This window comes from Xiphophorus maculatus, chromosome 2, assembly GCF_002775205.1.
Source record: "Xiphophorus maculatus strain JP 163 A chromosome 2, X_maculatus-5.0-male, whole genome shotgun sequence".
NCBI lineage: Eukaryota > Metazoa > Chordata > Actinopteri > Cyprinodontiformes > Poeciliidae > Xiphophorus > Xiphophorus maculatus.
The window spans coordinates 17,582,362-17,597,920 of NC_036444.1; the positions used below are offsets into that span (position 1 = coordinate 17,582,362).

The 15,559-nt window shown below is 38.4% G+C and overlaps 1 protein-coding gene across 4 annotated transcripts in view; it reads left to right on the forward strand.

The window, feature by feature from the left end:
* srgap1 (SLIT-ROBO Rho GTPase activating protein 1) overlaps window positions 1-15,559 on the forward strand; it is an 86,458-nt gene that overhangs the window by 837 nt on the left and 70,062 nt on the right. The window lies entirely within an intron of this gene.

The following is a 15,559-nucleotide window of genomic DNA, read 5'->3' on the forward strand; positions in this document are numbered from 1 at the left end:
AGGGTTAGATTTAGGATGTTGTTTGCTAAAAAGTCTGTTCTGATTGTGCGTATCAGATTTGATTTGTTTCAGTTCCAAAGAAAAGATAAGGTCTCACACGAAAAGAAAATCCTGTTATACCATATCTTCTGGTTGTCTTTCAGTATGCAGAAGTAACAACCTGTTACTTTCAGTTGAATGTGAGAGCGTTGTTAAATCATGTGCTATCACACCATCAGGACAGAGATTATGCAAAGGGGATAAATTGTTGCACCAATGAAACTCAGTGTTGCTCATTGCTGAATCCAATTTCCCTGACCAAAATCAGTTCCTCTGTATCATGGCATGGAATTTAATATTCGACAAAAAAAAAATGTCACTCCTTCAAGAGGTTGATACCACTAGTTGAATTACAGAAACAAGTGTCCCTCAAAAAATCTGAATATCATTGAAATTACATTAATTTGAGCAAGTTCTTTCAGTTGGATGCTGCTAATTAAACCCAAAATACTTGGTTTTTCAGAACTATTTTAAATAAGATCACAAAATATGCATATTTTGATTGAGGAATGGTTAGCCTGCAGTTAATGGGCTCAGTAATTTGTCAGGAATCCTTGCATAGATGACTGGATCAAAGGTGGATGGCATTGAGTGTGTGATACGCTGACGTATTAAGAAAGACCAGACCAGGTTGGTTTAATAGCTGTCTTCAGCTCATATACACTGTAAGATGTAGTGTTTCGTCCATACATTCTTTATGGGGTTTAGGTCAGGTTGTGTTGCTTGGTCAACCAAGCAGATTGATACCATGGTCATCAAACCAGGTAGTGAGGTCAGGATCCATCTCCTAAGGTCAGCATCTCCATAAAGCTTGTTAGCAGAGGCAAGCATGAAAGGTCTTTACATTTCTGGTTGTATCACTCTGTTAACTTTGGATTTAATAAAACTGTGAACTAGTATAGGTCCTAAATCTTCACTGATTGTGGAAACTTCATACTGGGCCTAATGCATCTTTTAATTCTGTATCTCCCCTCTGTTTCACTATTCTTTTTTCTTTCACCTTTGGATCATTTAATTTGGAATACTGAGCTTCAATACATGTACTTGTGGTACACTCAGGATAAGTCATATTGCAAATATGATCAAGTATGTTGATCATACAACATATCATACAGTAGCAAGATGTCTTGCTACTTTTTTTTCATTTTAGTAAATATCAGGAATCATCAGCATAGACTTTATAGTTGCTTTTTTGTTTTGTTTTGATGAAATATTTTAAACAGAAATCCTTTTCCCCTTGTTGAGAAGAATTGAAATTATACAGAAAAGGTATTATTCTAATTATTTTTGTTGGAGCAAAAATATTTTACACTGACTGCTATTCCTTGCACTTGTTAAATTAACAATAATAATCAACAAAATATTGAAACACTTCAAACCAGTCATTACAGAGTTCATTGAACCATTCATTTGTATAACTTTTAAGATAATATTTTTGAGTGTATTTGCACGCACAGATCGTTATTTTCATGTGTGCCCTTGTAAAATGTTAGCTTGTACAGGCTACTAAACCATTTGACTTGGGACACCCTACCCTCGGTGAACGGCTAAAAGCGAGGGTCAAGGGGTAATATGGGATTCATCCTAAGAAGAACTACTGGCTTTAGGGTTTCGCTTTTTTCACACCCTGTCTTTACCCCATGCAAGCTCTCACTGTAAAGCACAAATCTGCTACTTATTTACTGGGGTGGTTCAGAGGTGTGCAAGACTCTGTAATGATTGCCACCCTAACTCATCTCGTCTCCTTCAGGTCTCCCATGCATGCAGAGCAGAGGTGATTTAGTCACAGGCAGACACACACAGGAAAGAGGCAGTCACTGCACTGGGGTAACCATGGGGATTTGGCCCCTGGCCAGCCAGCTCTGTTCTTTAGTGCCCCTAGTATGCTGAAATACCACCTATTCACACCCATGTGTCCAACCTTAAAGGCTGTTATAGAAGGGAGGTTAGCAGAGGTCGGCAAGATTTAAAGAGGGGGGTGGGTTGTAAGAAGGGTGCCAGAGCTGTATGGGGAAATTACAAGTGGCTGAGCATGAGCTCTTATTTCCAAAGAATGTTCAGGACCCCTTTCTTTTTGCTGTAAGTATGAGTAAGTGCTTTCAACCTGTTACAGAGGATGATGCACTATTATGAGGAATACTGAGCAACAAGATGTGAGGTAGTTTCTAACTTGTCATGCAGAACTCAAAGGGAAGATGAATAAAAAAAAGAAAAACAACCTGGTGCAGAGGAAAGCTGCTGCTTGATGGGCTAAACTGAGTCATAGCCAAGCAGTGTTTCTGTTTATTAAAATGCAGATACCTTTTTTTCCCCAGAATACTTCTACAGCTGGATACCAGGGTAGTATTTGATTTTTGCGTTATTATACTGATTTGTTCAAAAAGTTTTCAACCTGACAGTTTAAGAGTTGTATCCTCTGGTGGTTCATATGTAGCTAAAATGATATGGAAAAGTTATTGTAAAAGAGTAGCGACCTTCCAGTCAGTTGACAGAGTGCACAGCAACATTAACACAGCACTACACTACTTTATACTTCGCACAGTTAAATTAAACTCCTATATTTTAGCTGCTGTCTTCTGTAAATGGAAGAAATAGGATGATGGAATATTTTTGCATCTTTGAAACTTTTTAATGTTAGCATTCTTTGATTCTAGTAATCATCTGCAAAGTTGAGCCTGATCTGTTCTGAAATAACTCACAAACTATGAAGCTAATGATTTTTTTTTCTCATTTGAGTAGTAAGTGATTTGTTTCTGCTTCTGAGTTTGTAGTGATGATAATTGCCTCTGGCTTTCACAAGTTTTATTGCTGATTCAGTCTGGTGAGCAGACATGAATTGCTCAGAACGCACAACAAGCAATGAGGGAAACAAGACAAAACCAGTATTTGATCATTAAGTCAGGCTTTGTTTCAATTTCTAAAATTGTACTCAGTACTTTTACAACTTTTGTGTGAGCTGTTCTTACACAACCATACGAATCCATTTTGCATTACATTTCTCTCATTACAGCAGCTCTACACAGTTATTGCTCATCGAATCAGGAGATGTAGGGTATATAATGTAGTTTTCTATGGTGACTGACTGTCTGAAAGCTTTCCTACAATGGCTGAAACTACCGTTTTGTGGCCTGGTTTGTCATTCAGCTGACATTTGTCAAACACTTTCCACCAGCCCATTTATACATCCCACAGGAAATTGGAAGTTTGGTTTTGACTCGGAAGGATATTATCCATTTATTGAAATGCTCTGAGGCATTTGTGATTAGGTTTTTCAAATTGCCAAGACCCGCCATCTGAAACGAGACGCAGTCTGGTTTGGAGAAACATGTACTACCACGATTGGGTTTGTGCAACTTGCATTGTGGATATCAGTGTTTGTTTATTTGAAACATTACAGACAGTGATAGAAAGGTCATGTCTACCCTTGAATTCTCTGTGTGTTTAAGCTTTTTTTGGTAATCTTGTAACTGCAACACTTGTGTGTTTTACTGTGGTAAAGGAGTTGGCTCCATGTCAAGCTGTGGCTTGGCGCTTGTGACCTGGGAGTTGTGACTGAGATACTGGGACACTGACAGGCATCCTCTTAGATCATTATAAAGGCTGCCCTCTGACCTGCCTGCATTGCTGCTTGAAACCAGAGACTTCCCCCCCTGCATGCTCAGGGAGATGAGTCCATGCATGTTTGCACACTGGGGGATTAAAGAGAGAAAAGTGCTCTGAGATGGAATCTGCCATTTGGTTTAAGATACAGTTTGTACGTACAGTACAGACCAAAAGTTTGGACACACAGTTGTGTCCAAACTTTAGGTCTGTACTGTAAATAAAAGTAAATTAAACACTTATGGAATGGCAGAAAGCTATGTGTCTTTTTGTAATTACAAACTGATTTCAAACTGATTTCAGTTTATTAGCCTTAAATCTCTTACCTTGGTTTTTCAAACAAGTACATGTTTTCAGTTTTCAATGTAAGCAACCGTGGAGAGTGTGGTTTGTTGTTAAAAAAAAATATATGTATACAATATGTAACAATGCAATTCTTTAGAGCTGTTCAGTATGTAGTCTATTAAAAAACCTCCTTGAAATGTGTTCTAGACTCTCTTTCTAGAACGTGTCACATAAGTACTTGCAGTATTACATATGTTCTGTACAGTATCCGGTCTGTGGAACTTGTGGTACTGACGCCCCTGTTATTGGTACAAATAAGTGATTTTAATATCATCCAATGTACAGATTTGATTTTGAAGAGAAACTAAAATAGGAGGTGAGGAATTTTCACCTATTTTGTTGGTGGGCAATGTTTGAAAGATTCCATTCAGTTTATCTATATACCACCAGTTCACAGCAGCTGTATCCATTCATTTTCGAACACCCTTGTCACTAGAGTGGTCAGGAGGGGTGCTGGTGCCTATCTCCAGCGAACGTTTCTAGCGAGAGGCGGGTTACACCCTGGACAGGTCAGCAGTCTGTCGCAGGCAAGACAAACATATTTAATTTATACACAAAATGATTTAGTCAAGTTAATCTAACCATAGTGAACATTATAATGCAGAGAAAGAGAGTGATGGACAAAGCAAAGCAACATTTCTGAGATGGAAGAAGACGGTTCTGATGATGTTGCTTATGTGACAAGAATGCAAGTACTTATCACATAAGTGCAAGTATGTACATAAGAATGCACTTGCACATAAGTGCATTCTTATGTGCATAAGAATTGGTTTAGGTTTCAGGCTAAGCCAATTCTTAGTCTGAAACCCTAAACACATTTTGTCTTCCTCACTCTGCTACTAGGCCTTACCAGGTCTTGCCTTTCTGTTGCATGCAGAGGTCAATCGAAATACTCAAAAAGATGAAGAAATTAACTTATCAGGGTTTAACATATCCCCTCTTACCACAATATTTGGCAGCTCTTTCATCAGCAATGCAAATTGAATTTGAGTCTGCACCAACAAGCACAATTTTGGCTACCTTTATGATTACTGGGTTTCTGCGTGGTCTCTTATTTTGTAGCATTTTGTGGTGAAACATTTCTCACTCACTGCGGCTTGCCTTGTTACATAGAGTTGTACCATAACAAACTTGGAGACGTAAACAACTGCACCAAGGAATGATGTTGTCATGTGCAAATGTAATGCAAGCTTCAACAGGATGGTATGGGCATGAAAAATTGATCAAGGAGGGAAATTTAGTCAAATTCAGCATCTTGTATCACTTGTAAGTTGTTTATCTGAATATTAGGCTAACTGTTGCCACCTTCATCTGGCAAGTGAAATTATGTTGCAAATGCAGATTTTTTTTTTCTTGCATTCTTCTGACTTCAACCAATTTATGAAACAATAATATCTACTTCTAATATTTTTAATAGTGTTGCATCTTTCACTCTGAGTACTTGTGCTTTAATGGTAAACTCCAGTAGGCATCTCTGATGTGTTGATGGGGGATGGAGTTTGAAATACTAATGGAATTCTGACGCCTTCTGCAGCTCAGCTCACCGTCCATACACACATCTACCATCTGCTTTTAGTACCCACTCCTTTTATGTCTGCTTGTATGCTTCCTAGAGGTGGCATGGTTCTGGGTGTGCCGTTTGTCTACAAGTGATCATTTCCATGGTTGAATGAATTGTTATTGACAGCACCATCTGTGGCTGCTCAGGCATTTTTGCAGTTTTTCTAAACTCTGCTGAGCACAAGCAAGGTTTCAAGTTCCCTGCTGTGCCTTTCTTTGGAGCCGCAAAGATCACAAGAACATCCCTGCAGCCCCCAAAAACCTTTACAAACCCATGTCTATGGCTCTCTAAACTAAAGCAAACCACCAAGTAGGGTTTGCTGTCTCAGGTTGTATTCAGCATTCTGTAGTGTTTTTAAATGGGTTATGTGGCTCTCCACAGAGAATGGCTTTGCCTTGGGGGCACCATAGGCTCTAGATGAAAAAAATGATGTTGTACCCAAACACGCTTTCTTTTACTGAATCGCATTTCCAATAAAAATATGGTAACGCTCTGTGCTGATCAATGACAAATGAACCTGGTGTTTAAGCCACAGCTTCTAAACAGGTACTCTGTTAAAGAGCTATTTTACAGTTGTTTTTTAAAAAAAAAATCGATCTGATTATCCTGTGTTTAAAATTGAAATACTTTCAGGTATAATTGGGTTGTACATCAAACTTCCTTTAATAAAACAGACTATTGTAGAGCAGTTGCTTCTTTTGCTTATTTCTGATGGGATAGAAAATGAGTAGGGTTTTTTGGGGGGGGGGCAGGTTGGCATTCATGCAGGAACCAACACTTTCAGCAATGGATAATGCTGTTTGTTCCCTCATAAGATGAAATACAACCCATAACAGTGAGAACTCAACTAAGGTATTTCAGGATGTGAATGAAGTATACATATATACAGCAAAATACAAGTTTATTTTTTTTTAGTTTTGCTGTAAAACTCTTTAGGTTCTGCTGTTCTTTTCTGTCCTCTCAGTTGGACATGTTGCAGCACAGAGAATAATCACCATGGAGTGAGTGGTAATGAGCTGCACATTGGAGGCTAAGGGTGTAGATAGAACCGGACTATCCTCAGGGAAAGTTGAAACTGTTGGATAAAAGTGAAATAAACTGGGATTACAAGAGATTTTAGACCACTTCGTTTACAGTATTGACTCCTTTTACTGACAGCAGGAGCTTAGCAGATGGACAGACAGGAAGGCAAACAGACACAATTTGACCATCAGGGCCATGCTAACTCCTCCCAGGAGGACTGGATTAGGAGGAAGGAGATTGGGGGATGGGACAGGATGGCAGGTCAGGCCCAGAAAAGGTCTGGACACAGGTCCTGTGCTTTGCTTTGTTTCACATTTGTTATCTACAGCATTTCTACACCAGTTGTTGAAATATTTTGGATGGATTGAAACGATTTGGGTGTTTTTTTAAGGGAAAGTTCTTTCAAAGTTAGGGTCTAAACTGTGATACAGTAACTACCACTTTACTGTAATTTTCATATCAAATGAGTTACTAGCAGGATAATCTGTTAACATGAGGTTCAATAACCAATCTCTTACTTAACAATTGATTTGGGAAACAAAACTGAGATTTGTGAGGCGCCTGTTGGGTCTTTCTGTTCAGTAAACTGTTGCTAGTGAAGGGTCATTAGTATCTTGACACAATAGTTTGACTGTGAAAAGTACAACAGAGACACCGAACAGTGAAAATTAAAAGAGTGACAATACATCGAGCATGCAAGACTCTTCGTGAATTTTGCATTCAGGAAGATGAGAAAGTAGTGAGAAAGTGGAAAGTAATTCAGTCCAGATTACCTAATCCATATATTATGGTATTTATGTTTGTCTTAATCTAAGGTGGTCATAATGGCAAAAAAGAACAGAAATTCCCATCTATTGTGTACACAAATAGGGTAATAATTTATGATTCTTAAATTGTTGTTTTAAAGAATTAAGTGTTTTTAATATTGAACTAGAGATGATCAGTCTAGGCCCATTGAAAAACTGTGAAACGGCCATTTAGTGCTGATAGAAAGCTATTGCGCAAGTGTAGCAACTTGACTGAGGTTAAAGGCTAACCATTTACCTGTCGTAGTACTACCACAGTGCTTATAAATATTTGTCTCAGTCATACTTTTTTTTTCTGCTGCTGCTCAAAAAGCTCCTGGAAAAAGGACTTAGAAGAGCATCTTCTATGCTTTTGTAACGGTTGTTGGTTGGCCTAACAATAGTCCTGTATAGCTTTGATCAACTCAACAGGGCTACAAGAGAACCACTTCCTTCATTACTTAAAAATAATAATAGTCACACATAGACAGGGTGTTGTGGTTAAAACAATCACTTATTTTGAGGGCCACTAAAAATTGCTTACATTTATGTTACCAAACCAAGTCGCATGATAACAGTAACTTTTCATGACATTTCACATAAGAGAGAAATAAAGGGGTTCTTCAACTATTTCTAGCACCACATACCAAGTGTTTCTTAAACTGGTTAACACATCTGATGAAGAAAAGATGTTTGGTAACAAAGGCTTTTGCTAAAGTAAAGGAAAAGGTGAAAGGTCAGAGGTATGTTTTAAAGTGTCTTTTTACTTGCATATTTCTCAAAGCAATCTTTCTCTGCCCTTGCCACATTAATTTTCCCATGGAGTGTTAACACTTCATGTTGATGAACAGAAGTTTAATTTACTAATCTTATAGCTTGGTGTTACCCTTCCCCCCATTTTTCTATTATTTGCCATAACCTCATGACCTGGGGGGAGCAGCCATTGAGCCTGTTGCCCCCCTAATCAATAGCCAAAGACCACCCCTTGAGGCACAACTGCTCTGACGAGAAATTTGCTTGCATAGGAGCTTCATTGTTACAGAAAGAATTACTTCTTGCAGCTTAACATTTTTTGCAGATGGAAGTTAGATTGACTATGGCCGAAGGTGAAGATAAGACTCCAGCCTTGTGTTTATAAATACTGCATATTGGGAGGTCTTTATGTCTTGGATACCATAAAATGTTTGCACTCTTTGATATGGTTTCTGTTCTTATTGTCTGTGTTCCCTTTCAGTGGTCTTGGTCTGCTTTTAGTAACCCAAAAGGATAGGAAGAGTTTCACATCCACAGAGCTCTCAACTTATCAGAAACACAATAAAGGCTCATTGTGGTTTTTGCAGTAGGAGGAGACTTGAGCTCCTTACACAGCAGCAGTGGTGGATGCTTGAGGAGCCTCAGGCAGACCTCATAAGCTCCGGGCCGAACTTGTCCCTCCCTCTCTGGAGATGGAAACTAAAGCCACATCTGTGGTTCCAGCCACAGATCTGTGGAGTGCCCTTGAATTAAAATAATGGTCCATTTACGGAAAAGGACTGTCATCCATGTTTCTTTTCTGCTCATTGTGATGATTGTGAGTGATCACACACAAAGTCCTACTTAGTATTGCATTAGTATATTAAAGTAAATCTAACAAGTCAAATGTCAGGTGACAAAAGAAACTTACTAGACTATCATCACAAATATTCACATCAACATTTCTTTGAAACATTGTTATGAATTTTCTATCAAAGTTGCTCCGGTGTTGAATCCAGGCTGGTGCTAAAGCCAGTCCTTTACTGGTTCTATAAAAGAACCAGGTTGGTTTTCCATATGCAGAAACGGTGCATGAAGACAATTTGTGGTGCTTAAAAATGTCTTGTGTGGTTAAAGTTGGACCCTAAATCTGGAATTATCTGACGTTTTGTGAACGAGCTGAGTACTGGGAGACAATTTAACCAAACAAATCACATAATTTATCAAGGTGTCCTTCCAAACTAAACCACAATAATTTCATATTTGTATTTTAACTACATGCAGGGCTTCTTTAGTCCCTTAAAATCTGGTCTAATTACCTTGAACTAGACCAGATCTGAACCTTTGAAGAAGATACAGACTCAACTTCCTTCTTCACGAAATGTAAACAAAAATGGAGTGGCATTTGATTTTAGTGGTTGTAGGATTTTTCTTTTGTTGGTAAAAGATTATACGGTCCATTTCTCCCAGTAGCATTTATTTTGGTTATCTTTAACCAGAATGCCCTGCGTTTTCATTCGATTCCTGCTTTTGGAGCAGTCTCCGGTGCTCTTCGCATTCACTTATACTTTCAAACCACGCCAGAATTCACTTCAACTAAATCGATACCTGTGTTTTTAGGTGAACCAGAGTTCTCTCTTTTTTGGTGGACTAAACAGGGCTAGCATGAATGCACTGTAAGAGAGTGCCTGTCAGCTCTATATTAAGTAGCCCAAAATTACATGGAAAAAATTCTGTTATGTTTATTACTCAGGTAAATGAGAAGTCTTTTGCCAACTATGCAAGATGGAGGCAGTTATTTTTAAACAATCAGGATCACAGGACTAGTTATTATTTTGCCAGTGGACACATTCAGTGTTTAGTTTTCCTCTCTCTTTTCCTCATGTGTTGCTTTTGCAGAAATGTCACCATTGTGGGATAATAAAAAATATTTCTATTGTAAAGTGAAAATAGTCCCTTTTAGCACAAGAAAATTGTATTTTTATTGCCAGCTGACTGTCTATATGCAGCCTTAAGGGGGGGAGGAGCAACACCATGTTACTACATGCCGAATAGAAAAAAGTTGTAATGGATTTATAAGTTAAATTTTTGAAATCGTGGTCTATATATATCTGTAACCTTTCCACAGACAGACGGGAATCTTAGACGTCTATAAGAAGTTCTCACAAAACAGAAAACAGGAGTATTATTTATGACAAGGTGTGGCCAAGCAAATTAACATCAGGGTACTTTTTCAAAGTACCAGATAAATGCCCTCAGCTTGCATTGCTATTTATTCACAGTTAAGGGAGAAGTGCTTTTAGCACAACCGACCACAACACCTTCTATTCCAGGTGTTTTTTTTTACAGAATGCAATTAAAAAATACATGAAAGAAGTGGCTGGGAGAGCAAGAAGCTTTTACTCAATTTCCTTGAAATGCTGTCTAGTCATTCCTATTTATGGTGGCATATTTTTAGGTTAGGATGAAGTAGAGCACATTGCTGTTTCCCCCCATATTCCTCACAGAACATCTTATTATAGTTTAATGAAAGTGGCAAGAAGTGCAAAGTAAAGTTAGTGTTTTCTTTTTTTAAAAAAAATCATGTTGGCCTGGAAAGGGAACAAGCGTTATGCTGTCCTGACCTGCTCCATTTCTTACAACTATAAGTGGAGCAAAGCCTAACTGGCAGAAATGGTCAAATATTCACTAAAAACTTTTAAAATCTTGTTTTTATTTATACATTGTAATCACCCAATATAAGGAGATGTTAGAAATCATTGAGGGAGTCATTATAAGTTTACTAATAATATTGATTTATACATTGAAAAATGTCAATGTCAGTCATTTGTGTTTGGCTGAGGCTCTGTTTGCTGCCCTGCATGAACACAAGCACTGTGACCAGCCTCATATATTTCATTTTTTAATCAGGCAGTGTGGCAGAAGTTCCCCTCTTCCTTGGGGTCTTGTGATTTGTAATTGGTAATGGTGTGTGTTCGAGTGATGTGATGCCCACTAATCCAGGTGGGTGTGTGAATCATGAGTCCCTGTAGCGTCAACTCCCCCGTCCATCTCCCAGCACCGCTGGAGACTGAAAAGAGAAAGCTCCAGTCCTGCTTTCCATAGTGTAGGACAATAAAGAGCAGTGAAAGCTGATCTGCCTCTTCTTTTGTACTGACTCCCTCTTTGTCCTGTACTCATGCTGTCTGAACAGCTGCCCCGAGGTTCATCACTCTGTCCAGTCTTGGTAATCTGAAAGCATTGTGAAGATCCTGTTAAAGTCACCTCCTGCAGGCAAAACTGGCACTCTGCGTCAACTATACAGTCTTGTCAGTGTTAGTGTTTGTTCAGCGATGAAAACAAAAGGCTTTTAATGAGATGCTTTATGGGACAACTTTAAAGCCATGTCACCTCAGAGCCTGGAAGCCAGACTTGCAGCCTTTTCTCAACTTCAGACATTTGCGCTCTGAGGAGTGGCAGAGGACTGACAGTTAAAGCCTCCCTGAAGGTAGTTTCCAGGAGATAACAGCTCGTAACTCTGTCACTTCCTTAATATCGCCGTCTGCTGTAATTAAGGTGTGATTAGGTCTTTCTCAGGCCTCTTTATTTGCTTATTTTCTCGGTTCCTATATATGTGTCAGAGCTAATCATGTTAACCTGTCTTGGACTCTATCCTATTTAGTGGGGGGATGGAGGATCATTATGGACTTCCTCATTCTTTACAGCTTGGCTTTCACTGCTGAATGCCATGTAAGAAATCAATCCCTGCTGGCTGTGTATGGGACTGTGACAAGGGTACTGATTGAGCCTCGAGCTGCAGTTTGGGGCTCAGCGAAGAAACTCTTTCTGAAACCTGAGGAAGGACAAGGATGCAGGATGTGATCTGATAAATGAAGGTACCGTGGATTCTTTATGATTCAGTAGGACTATCATGCTAAATCAGTCAAAATAATTTATCACATAAAGAATAAAATGTGTAACACGCCTCCAGTTGTGCAGTTGCATTGTGCAGAAAATGTTCTACTTGTCTGTTTTTCATTTAAAAGAAAAAAGCACAACTCCTCAAGTGTTGCAACTTCAGTTACAGCTTTAAGTGTTTTAGCTTATGTCTTTACCAGCTGTATACATTTATCAGTATCACTGTGTGTAATATGCATATCAGGAAGAACTGGCTGGACTGAAATAAGTGTTGGTAAATTATTTTAGTACACCTTATACATGTCTTGTCTTGCAGCAAACTGCAAGCAGTACTTCTTTAGGCTTGCTTTCGATATTTACTTTCTTTTTGCCACTCTTTCATAAAGACCAGATTTGTAAAAAGTCACAACTAATAGCTATCCTGTCTATAGATGCTCCCACCAGAACTGTGGATTTACACTGTTCAGAACTAGGAATATTATTTCCCTTGTTTAAACCTTTCCAAAACTTTATCCTGGACCTGTTTGGTGTGTTCCTTGGTTATCACAATTCCATTTGTTAATGTTCTACTGCACATCTAGAGGCCTACACAGAACATTGGCTGCACACAACGGTGGCTCACATGTATCTGCTTCACAGTAAATGGCTCCATCTATCACATTACTTGGCAAGATCTAATAGAAAGGAGCAATCAATAATACTGCCTGAATCACAATATGGGGTTGGAGGTTTTATGCACTTACTGATCAGTGTTTTCCACCACAGTCTTGCACCAAAGATTCTCAAAGTGGAGCTGGATTTATGAGGTCATTGAATCTCTGGAGGTATTTTTTCTGCATAAGAAAACTGTTGGTAAAGAGTGCTTTGATGGGACGCTTTCATTGAAAGTTACACAGGAATGAGAACACTTGAACCAAAACCATAAACCTCTAAGTGGAACTATAGAGGGGAACAGACAGTTTCTGTTTGAAATGAAGAAATAAATCAAGTAATTATTTTATGGGAAATATTCTTTTTTCTGTCGATCTCCAAGGGTTTGTTCTCAGTTGTTTAGATTTCTCTGTTGTTTATCTTGCCTATGGGTATAGAAAGAATAATGGGAAGATTCATCTGTAACTTTTACAACTTAACATATCTGCACCACAATGTCCTGTCTCTTGCAAGGCAGCCCCATTATTATGCCTTCGCAGTACGACTTTTCCCAAACAGATTTTGTTACATCAGGCTGGAAGAAAGAACTGAAATCCTCCAGTATAGCAATAAATTAAGTCCTTCATTTGCTTTGGGTCATCAGTTTGATTAGCTACAGCTTAACAAATATGGACCTCTGCATGCAATTTCCCTCGCTTCTGGAAATGTTTTCAAGTTGAATGACAGGTAACTTCTAGTGATTATACACATTTGAAGGGCTTCTCTGTTGGCCTCACTCACTGATTCACAGCCATTAAATAGCCATTAAAAATGCATGTCTGCCTATTTTGATCAAAATTAAAAAGTTAACATATGAGCATAATTATACCCTATTAGATTTTTCAGATTATACCATTTCTTTGACGTTTTACTCTTGTCAAAATTCCTGTTGACACAGGAAACGACCCCCTACAATTGTCTTTGTGGAAGCAGTCTTGCTTTTTTCTTCTATATGTGAAGGCCTACAAGCAAGCACATCAACACTTGAAGATATTATAAGTATATATTTTGAATTATTAAAGCTATGTTGAGATCAGTGAGATCATTGGCTATAAGGACAAGTGAGATTTAAGGACCTGCTAAGGCTCGTCCCATCCTCCACCTGTCCTTAATTCATTAACCTCAATCTTTGACCATAGTTTAAGAGCGGCCGTCCAATCAATAACTGTCCTTCACTCTGACCCCCAGCCTGCTTCCCTAAACCCTAAAGCTGCTGGCATCAGTCCTCAACCAAATATGTGCCGAGTTTAGCACTAACATCGCCCTGATGCTTTTGAGGTTCTCATTCACCCTTGCTGAATTGAGTTGGTCCAAAATTGACAAAGTTGGGATTTTTCTACCTGTGTGAGTTGCAACACATTAAATGTGAGCTTCTGAGATGATCCTCACATGAATCAAATAAATTGTAAAAGTAATTGGCAGCATGTATTTTGTAATTTTTTTTTGGTATTGAAGATTTTTATATACATTTTTTTTTTGTTTCTATACAGTGACTTACAAAGGAAAATAAAATCAAATGGTAAAAAAAATGAAAATAAAAACTGTGGCATTTCTGCCCCCTTTACTCTGGTAATGCTAAATACAATTCATTGTATTTAGAAATCACATAATTAAGAAATAGAGTTCATCTGTGACATTAACAGAAATGTGCTGTTCACAGATACATATGTGCTTGTAGCATTACTAAATGTGAAAGAGTTCAGTGCAAATGAATATTTCTGCCCATCAGTCATAGTCAGCGCTACAAGTCTGCCAGTCATTTTGGGTGTAGGAGGTCCAGAAGTATTTTCATTAAACAATGTAATTACAGCTGTCAGAATATACTGCAGCACAAAACGTGCTTGTATTAGACAAAGACAGCCCAGATTTATTTTTTCAGCAGATCTTTTTATGGAAATAATTATATCTCTTCTCTTTTGGGAAACATTTGGACATTTTCAGAGCATATTGGCATTTCTGTTAATCTCTGAATAGAAACCACAGGGCATCTGAAGTAAATGCATCAAACAAAGTTTGTGCAAACTTCATACTATAATTATGCTAGTCTGGCGCACTATACTATCCTGAATTTTAAACAAACGAGACACAACGTCATAGCCAAGAATACCCAGAGGATTCTTAAACAGAAGCATCATCTGACTCTGACTCTGGGAACTTTGCCTCCACCTCTTATTCTCTTCAAAGAATGTCAGCTGATCTGACAAATCTGGTGTTTAGTATTCCTCTTAAAGTCTGAGGTGAGATCACTGTGGAAAGGGATGACGATGCAGACCGAAATTCAGAAAATTTACCTCTAGTTGATGTATAAAGCTGACTAGAGTAAGTTGACTTTTCTATAAACATTTTGACAACCTCTTTGGATGCTTTAGATTGACAGTCTCTAGGAGTTTGTTTCAACATCATCTCATAATGAGAAAAACCCTTGGCATTCAGTCTAATGTTGTATATTAGTACTGCTGAAGGACGTCTCTTAAATCACTCTGTTCCTCATGTCAGAGAGTGTGTTTACAATAGGCTAAGAAGTCTCTGAGTGGATTAGTGCAGCTGTCACAACTGTAGGCACCCAACAGGGAAGGGGGGGAAAGAACAACATTATTGTCTTTGAAGAGTTTGATTTGAGTACAATCCAGGTAGATTACATTTGTTGGCTGTAGTTTCATGTACACAAGGTTTTCTAATATTAAATGATGTCCAAGTCAAACAATTATATGGCTATGTAGATTCTCATTTTCTAACAGTGAAATAACTTGGCTTAAGGGAAGATCATGGTCACCCGAAACCACTTAAGGCAAGAAGATATTCAACCTCATGTGTTCTGCCCTAGTATTGAGCTATGTAAGTGTGACTGCTGTCAGAATGTACACACATCAGAGTTTAGTAAATGCAG